General features: G+C 35.7%; 1 long non-coding RNA gene across 2 annotated transcripts; it reads left to right on the plus strand.

Annotated features, from left to right (window-relative positions):
- The first annotated feature begins 1,094 nt into the window (after positions 1–1,094).
- On the plus strand, positions 1,095–5,565 carry LOC125271063. Of its 2 annotated transcripts, none has more exons than XR_007185512.1 (8): positions 1,095–1,288; positions 1,877–1,974; positions 2,059–2,425; positions 2,550–2,936; positions 3,030–3,187; positions 3,282–4,778; positions 5,035–5,131; positions 5,426–5,565. It is a non-coding gene; the product is annotated as an uncharacterized LOC125271063 (long non-coding RNA). The 2 variants fall into 2 exon arrangements; XR_007185513.1 differs by lacking the exon at positions 5,426–5,565 and having other exon boundaries at positions 2,550–2,633; positions 2,716–2,936; positions 5,035–5,330.
- Positions 5,566–9,483: the final 3,918 nt, after the last annotated feature.

Consider the following 9,483-nt stretch of genomic DNA (forward strand, 5'->3'; position numbering starts at 1 on the left):
ATGGTAAGAGATACAGACCCTCTTATCTCCCTATTATATACAATCTCTGGCTCAACCCTGCATCCCAATGTGCATACTGTCCACCCTATCCGCCCGAAATAGTATTGAAAATGACTAATGTCACATACTATTTAGGATGGATAGTATGCACATTGAGACGCAGGCCAAGTTAATGTTTCTGCCGCGGCGCTTAGGTCAGTTGTTTCCCACTAAGGCACGCCTAATAATTATTTATGTATTGTGGTAATTTACAGTTCATGTCAAAAAGTTGTTGGTCTATAGATAAATAGCTGTATTCTGTACGCTTGACTCTCATGTCACCTTTATTTATACAGCTCTTTTTACAATGCAGATTGTGTCAAAGTATAGCTTTACAGAGATAGAGGGAACATAATTTTGGCTGTACAGCAGCTAAAATAGTGTGATTGTCCAGCTTATGTTAGTTCAGTATTGATTCTTTCCGTTGTAAAAATCATTAGTTATTAATTTAGTTAATTTACCTATACTAAAAAGTCGTGTACGATCATTTTCTTCCAAATACGATAATTTTGAGCTTCTGGTACGATAATTGGACATTTCCAATCTGGCAACACTGGCTCTAACCGTCAGTCGCAGTGTTTGTTCAAATAGAGCTGCGTTCCCTAAAAAGAAATTAATACTTTTATTCAGCAAGGATGCATTAAATTGATCTAAAGTGACATTAAAGGCTTTTACATTGTTACAAATAAACTATTTCATGTAAATTCTTTTCCTTTTTTTTTCATCAAATAATTCTGATGCTGAAAATTCAGAAAAATTCACCTTACTGTCTCTCACTGTCCATAACACTTAGCTGCCTTTTTGTTTTTCCTGACTCTCCCTATAGCATCCCTACACCTGTCCTCAGTCTTCATTTTTTGTCTGATCATGCTTTTATCTTCCTTTCCAGTACAGTATCCTTGAAATGTCTGCTCAGCAACACAGAGGGAGATATTTTCCTTGCCAACATGCTTCTTGCTCGAAACAAAGTGAGTATATTCATGGACACTGTGATCCTGTAGTATTGCTGATAATACTAAAGTGTGGGAATCAGAGCGCAAACTGTGTATGAACTGCTCAAGAGTTGGACTTATTTCAGTGCTATCATACAATGCTCACTTTCTGTTACGCAAGACAAAGGAAGCCAAGAGCAAAGCAGCTGCTAAAGGCAGTAAATTTAATGCCCAATGGGTGGAGAGAGACGGAGAAGGACGTCCACTGCTAAAAAGAAGCAGAAGTGGAGAGACGAGAAAACATGCTTCAGCTACAGGTAGTCCATATCTTCCAAGATTATTTGTGATTACCCACCACCCAATCTGTCTTAACTCAGTATAACTGTGTCCATTGAATACAGAATTCAGCTTGTAGTTTGTTAGTCACATGCTGTATATCTCTATGTGATTATATTCGGTTTTGTGTCACTTTTGAAACATAGACCACCACACTGTGTGGAGCTTCCAGTCAACAGCGTTTTCCTTTAATTATTTATTTTATTTTTTAGTTATTTATTTATTTTTGTCTATGGTAAAACTTAATAAGATTTCTGTTTCTGTTTTTTATAATTTTGTCCTTTAAATACAGTATGTTAAACTGCCACAGAAACAGCACATGGTGAATCTGTTTATCTGTAAGAACCTTCCAGTTCTGTAAGTTTGTCTCACTTTTGTGGTAGTAAATGAAATGCTGCGAACAATTCCAGATTATGTCCAGATTGTGAGAGAAAAACTTGTAGAGAGTAATGGAATTGTCAGACGTGTGAATTAGCCTATTATAGCCTTAAGTCACTATACAAACACTGTATTACATGCTTGTAAGACATGAACATTGATATCTCTTTCCTTTCTATCTATCTTTTCAGTTGTTTCTGTGGCTGGCAGTGAGGACACGACTCCTTTTGAGTCAGCTGAGGAGGTTCCCACAGCAGTTACCCAATCAAACGCTCTCAACATTCGTTTGGTAAGATGACACCTTACTGTAATTAAGCACATTAGCAACAATAAGCGTGAAAGGAATGATTATTTTCTTATTTCTGTCTTTCAGACAGTGAGATGCAGAAACTGCAGGACATTCTGACCTCATCAGATGTTCAAGGCACAAAGTATCCTTCAACATCCACATCATGGTGCTCGTGTCAATCTGCAGCCCAAGATGAGTGTCGGAAAGCAAGGTCTGAACACATCGACTGCTTGCTGTCCTGCAATGTGTTTCCAGCCACTGCACATCTCCTGCCATCATTCGCTCATGTCACAAGAGTGTCTGTGTCTGGACTGAGACAGACATAAACATGAGAAACTCTCCCTCCATAACAGAGTCCTGCATTGAGGGAATTTACAAGCCCATTGAGCCGACGGTGTGCTGTGTGAAAAAAGAAGGCAGATATTCACTGGTCAATCTACAGATTATTTTGGTAAAGTGAACATTTTTAGTAAAGTGGTTAAAGTTATGTTTATTTATTTACTTTTATTTAAATTACAATCTTAACTGGACATATATTAATGCTTTTTCACTCATTATTGAACTTCTCTTTTCAGTGAGATCTGTCCATTAATGCACTTGTGACCCTGAAAACATCACAGAATCAGTTGGCCGAGCAATAATTTTAGTTTGCATAAATGGTATGAACTATGGTTTTATATTTTAATTTATTCTGTCCCTTTGTGTGTTACAAACAAGTATTGTTCTACTGTTTGATTTTAGGTCGGTATGATTTGCACTTGCCAAACTTGCTGTCCAGATTATGTCGGGCACATTGGACACCTGACATGAGCGACCTGATAAGATTGGACACATCTGTGAATGCTGACACTCTGTTTTCAGTGGATGTCTTCAGGACATTTGAAGAAATGAAAACTGTTGCTCCCAGTTTATCGAGAAGGTTTTCTGCGGATGTTGGACAGGAGGACTTTCACTTTGGAAGGGTAAGATCAGTGTGGATCAAGATTGCCATAAGTAGAGTTGGGAGAATATTAGTGTAGCTATTTCATTTTACTCTTTACTACTCAAATGTACAGGCTGGGAAAACACATGGAGACGTATTCAAAAGAAGCTTTATGGAAAACACATTCTGCAGCTCCAGTGTGAGAAAATGGCCAGTGTAGAGCACTTCACTTGCCCGGCATGTTCACCCATTTACATATACGCCCAGTACATGATTTCATCAGTCAAAAGGGTTTGTTGTTTTATAATTGCAGTTTTTATTAATTTGAAATTAACAGAACAAATAATGTCTGACACTGTTCATCTTTTTCTCTTATTCTATTAAGGTCAGAGGAACCATATTTTGATGCATCTTCATTGCCAAGGACACTGATGTTCACCATTTTGTTGATGAGATCAGGAGTAAAATGAAAAGCATTAGTAAAATATACAGTGTTTGCACCTTTGATTTAAATCCACAATTTGAAATGCAGGATTGTTGCTTTATTAAATAGTTAATGTATCCCTCAAGACCAGTTGGTATAAGCTTATATAATACAGACTAGTATCTTAGTTTGTTACAAGCACTTTAAGCAATATGGTTCTCTCTTTCAAGCCGTCTTGTGTTGAAACTGGATTTGGATATGGGTATGTGTGGTGGAGCCCAAAGTGGGTAGTTAGTAGTCATTCATTATGTAATAGCAGATCTCTATAATAGATAGTGACTGTGCTGCAGTTTGTCACCCTGCCTTTCAACTCATTTGTGTAGCTGGAGTAGATAAAGCAGAAGATGTGCCTGAGCCCTGACAAAACCTTAAGTAGTAGTTTGAAAGAAAACCTTTACTGTCTCCAGTCATTACAAAGATGTCAGTTGGTGTGATCTAACCTGACTAGTTGAGGAAAAATGTCAAATTTCAGGTTTAGCCAGAATTATTTTGTCATGCAGAGGGATCTGTGGAGCCAGTCAGTGTCTGCTGCATGTGAAACTGCCAGAAGATAATCAAACTGGATAAAGAGATCTTGAGGTGGTTGTTTGCAGACACAGAGAGCTCAAGGCTCTTATCATGAACAGGGGAAATATTTGCCTATCCACTGTACCTGCACAAGGAGCTCCAGCAGCCACAAACAGACAGATCTATTTATTATTCTCTTTTTATTATTATTTTTTATTCTTTCTGTCTTATAGTTTGTCTGAGATTGCACAAAAGAAAGCTGTAAATAGTGTAATATGACGGTACATTAATAAACTGTATAACATCTCTCTTACATTAAAACTCCATTGTCAATGCTGTTACGGTGTATGGTGCTCTAGAGATGAGGCGTATATAGATATCCACAGAACAGGGTATTTAATCAAACGAGGGAGAGAAACAACAATTACACATCAATAAGAACAGACAAGGAGTGAAGGGAGCGAGTCCATTATAAAGGGAGTGCAGATGATGAAACAAGGAGGATGATGGGAAATGGAGTCTGGGAAATGTGTGGATGAACTGAAATACCATGAGCATTAATAGGACTTTCCTCAATCACATAATTGTGTTGTTAAAAGCCAGGAATTACATGCTAACTGTCCATGCTATTTGGGTGAACCGCCTTCATCTTGCTTTATCCAGCAGATCATAGAGCTACAGTTTTATGTCTGAGTTATGTGTACAAAACTTTTCATGATTTTTCTCACTTTTTAAGATTGCAAAGGCAGAAATCTTCTTCTTCTTCTTTTTTTTTTTTTTACAACAGACTTTCAAAAAGTCTCAGAGACTGGAGGATTTGAGCAGTGAACTGGGGTGTCCTGAGAACAGATGCATCATGGGTAGATGATGTCAGACAATGGGCTACTGATGGTACAGTATTTTATGGACAGTCTTCTCAGTAGTTTACTAATATTGCAGTGTGATCATCAGTCGTATAGCTGAGAATCTTTGCCATCCATAAGGATTAAGTGTCATCTTGTTTTGTTTGCTATAATCTTGTGGGCTTGTAAACTCCTTTGAGACTGAAAACAGTGATTTGAGGCTTTAAATTAAACTTGAAACTCTTTAAATGTACAGCCTTAAAGACATCAGAATCAATTTCTTGTAATATTGTTGTTGCTTTAAGATTCTGTCGGTACCAGATGTGATGACCAACATAACCTTCAGAAATCAACTGAACTGTTTCTTGGTGTTCATCAACAAAAGCCTTTATAATCAGACTGGTATGTTGATAACTCATCTAATATTTCTGTCATTTTTATTACTTGCAGATGTCTTATCTGGATTGTTTTGGTATTAACATGTTTTCAGGTCCTTCATTTTAAAATGTCTTCCATGTGATTATACAGATATTAAGCCTATTATGCCTTTTAAGTCATTCAGTCTTTTTTTTACATTTTGATTTATTAATTCTTAACTCAGTTACAAGTATTAGTATTTCATTTTACTTTGATAACTCTGAAATCTGCATACACATGCTTGTGCATCATCTTTTCTGTGTTTTGTCATTTTTATAGACAACAACAAAATTCGACACTTGCTTCAAAAACAATTGTGGGAAGAGAAGTAAAAACTGTTGCAAACAATCAAACTCTACAATGAGCAGGTGCCAGATGAGGAGCGCATCGTTGATGAGAAGGTGGAGAGCTGTGTGTTGTCCTGGAAAAAAGTCTTTATTCCTTTAGTGGTGAGAATGTAATGAAACAAACTCTCTTTGTCTTTGTTGATTTTATTCTTGCAAGAAGGTTGTTCAATGCAGATACAGAGATCTACAGAGAAGAACACCCTCACCCAGTGCGGCTGTCTTATATACCTCTCTTATTGTTCCTTGATACTTCAAACCAATCATAAAACATGTTACCATATACGGATCAGAAGAAAAAAAACAAAATCTAGTCTAAACCTTAAATGCCCCCTATCAAGACAAAACATCTGCGCCCTTGCCTCACTTCCTTTGTTAGTTTCAGAAGTGCTTCTCAAAACAAATAACAGCATAAGCAGTAATTTTCCACTGAACAAGCTGTATTAAATGTAATACAAGACAGAGAGAAAATAAATATCAATGCATAATTTGATAAATCAAAAAATTAAATGATAAACAATAAACATTCCTCTACTTACTCCTCCCTTTTGATTATTCTTAATCACTTTAAAGTTTTTACATTCCCTCTAACATTCATCACTGTTGTTCAGTCTGATGATTTGATAACCCAGATACAGAAAAATACAAGGCCAGAATTTCAAAATACAAGGCCAAACACATCAATATCAGTATTGCCAGGATGACACATACAACCATGACACCTATATTCAGCCTTTGTTATTAACAGTAATCCATGCCCAGCTCCATTTATCTTCTCCATTTTCCTAATCTAATATTTTGTTAGCTTTTAATACAAGCAGACAATGGTTTTACTTAGTAAGCTTTATTTAACAACCTATTTAATAAGATCTAACCAGACAAAAATTTTAATCTATTGTTAAACAATGTAGTTTTTCTACCTTCTACTGTATATGACCCAGCTTTTGCCATATGAATAGCTCTATTTTGCTGGTTTTGATGTTTAAACTGTTCACATTCATTTTTCTGGTTTAACATGTTTTGATCACATTTTTCTTGGTCTAGGTTTAGCTTTGTGCTCCCTACATAACTTGTTTTTAATTCATGTTCTGAGATTTATTAAAACAATAAAATCTTTATCAATATGTCAGACATTTGGTTATGCTATTTAGCCATATAACTAATAATATAATTCTATAGATCTAATGTCTGCATTAGAATTTTTGGTCCCACTTTATATTAGGTGGCCTTAACTACTATGTACTTACACTCAAAAAAATGATTCTAGCTGCTTGTTCAGTTTATTTAAATAAAATAAGCTGAACCAACACAAATCTTTAGTTTTTTACTTAATTGGCATTTGCACTCAATTGTATTATGTTAAATGAAATTAAATTTGCAAAATGTTAGGTTAACCTAAACCATTTGTGTTGGGACGACATGAATCATTTATGTTGCATTGATTGAAACTGGGCAGTGGATTTCTAGTTCCCAGCATGCTTTGCGTAGGGAAAGATCAGGACAGTAAATGTTGAACTTAAGTGCTGTTTAATGTGTTTTTTAGTAAAGGGAAATACCTTTTAAAGTTTGATGTTCAGTTATATTTGACATTTAAAAGAGTTTGTTATGTCGATTTTTTTGAGGTTACCATTATGCTGAAGTGTAGACTTTGCGGTTAGGCTATGGGTGGCTACATGAAATAAATCTATGTTGTTCTCAACAAGCTTTAACTGTGCTAAAGCCAGTGATGAGAAGTTATTTACCTGATCATTACTTGCATGCTATAAATGTTACATAGCACATGAAAAAGTGTTATTTTAGTTTAGTTTTTTTATAGAAATATGAATAAATTAGTTTGAGGGCCAGCACATAATTTACACAGTCTACATATGGTCATCAGCTTTATTCCTCTCAACGGTCATGAAACATGTATGTCTGTGTACAACAGCTATTCACAACCTAAGCACAAGCGCACATCTTCACCACGATGGTAACAAAAAAAAAAAAAAAAAAAAAAATATATATATATATATATATATATATATATATATATATATATATATATATATATATATATATATATATATATATACGCTACAAACTCTTTTAAATGTTCAAAATAACTAAACATTAAACACTTAAACACTAACAGGTCTTTCCATTTCCTTAAAAGTGCAGAAAACTTGAGCAACACTGCACAAGGGCACCAGTCTGAATTGCAATAGCACTGGTTGGATCAACAGGAATGAATTATGTTCAGGAAACATTCACAGAATATGTCAAATGAAACTGGTGTGATCTCATTCAATTAGGATGAATTTTACTCATCAGTACAATTAACCTAGCTTAAGTTCAAATAAATCAGTTCAACTGTGTGGAAATAGGTGTCATAATTGAATTAAGTTAGACCAACAAGTAATTTTTTTGAGTGTACATTTAAATTAATAATTTGATACAATGCACTTATTGTGTACATACATGTTTTTACATTCTACTTATATTTTAAAACACCTGCATGTAATTACATCTGTAATTAACTTCTGTAATTACATTTATAATTACACTGTTGACCCATCCCTTAACCCTTACCCCTACCCTTAAACCTACCCATACCACCAAACCTGTCCCTAACCTTACCCGTACCCCACCTCAATAGCAGCAAAAGTGCTTTTCAATTCAATATGAACCCAATAAGTACATTGTACTTATTTTTTGATGTAAGTACATAGTAGTTAAGGCCACTTCATATAAAGTGGGACAAATTTATAAACCCTCAAATTTCTTAAATAATATTCCCTATAGTCTACAGCATTAATTAAAATAATTTCCTCTTTCCGATTTACACATATCTTAAATATATTTGAATGAATCAATAACTGATCAAATCATGAGATTTATATCAATACTCAGCCCTTTAGTTTGACTGAATCAAATAAAATCATCAAAATCATCACACAAATGGATTCTTCTGTTAAACCTAAACTATTAGTTGGTCTACATCTTCCAGATGTGTTGGTCATCTCGTTCGCCCCATGGACATCCAGTCTTCACCAGGACGACTCTTTGCGAGCCGTTGCAATGGGTTTTCCCTCGTTGGTGAGGGATGGCGTTACCAGCACGCACCTTTGATCCCTCAGTTCATGCTGTGTAATGTTGAGGCTGGTTGGTGTAGTTTAAGATCAGACGCTTAGACCCAGGTGTCACACTCACAACCACACACCCACTGGTGCTTCTTGGTGAAGTGAATGATTTCCTGGTTGCTTCACCTGTGAATGCAAACTTTAAGTATTTTTGTTAGTGACATCATGTATTAATTCATCCGTTTATCTGGCCAGACATCCTTTTTTGGTGTGACCTGTGGAAATTTCATGTGGGCTGAGGGCTGTCCAGGCTCTTTTCTTTTTCTTTGAGCTTTCATACTTTCATTGCTATCAATACGATGATCAGGGCTTGAACCCATGACTTCCCATTTTCTATCATGCACATGTTTTATCATCTAATTTGCATTTTCACTGTTTATCCACCTCGTTGCTGATAGGCACTATAACTTTCAATTTTATTCTCAACAATCAGCCAATTGTATACAAACTGAAACATATCACCTGATAATATCTTGAGCTCACTCAGTAGCATAGGCCTTTTCACCTGGAAAACACTCAACCCACTTTAATGTTAACAATAACAAGACAATATTTTATACATTTGGAACAGAATCAGATTGATGAAATCCATCATGACATCATGCTGCAAAAGGAAAAAGTTCAGTGTGGGGTGGACAGGCCAAGCTTGTTTGCTCTCTGCCTTCCCAAGTTATACGCTGCGCAGACGTGGCACTGTTTTATTCTTGCCACAAAAATAACCCAGGCCAGGATATTAAGCCAAATTCATCCATTAGGCCATTATTTTATTGGACACATTCTGCCCTGTGGGCCCACTTAATAAATTTAGATACAGCTGTTTTGATTGGAATGATTTGTTTGTCTTTGGTGTCTCACCAAACACAATCTCTCCATC

The sequence above is a fragment of the Megalobrama amblycephala genome, linkage group LG7 (assembly GCF_018812025.1).
Source record: "Megalobrama amblycephala isolate DHTTF-2021 linkage group LG7, ASM1881202v1, whole genome shotgun sequence".
Lineage (NCBI taxonomy): Eukaryota > Metazoa > Chordata > Actinopteri > Cypriniformes > Xenocyprididae > Megalobrama > Megalobrama amblycephala.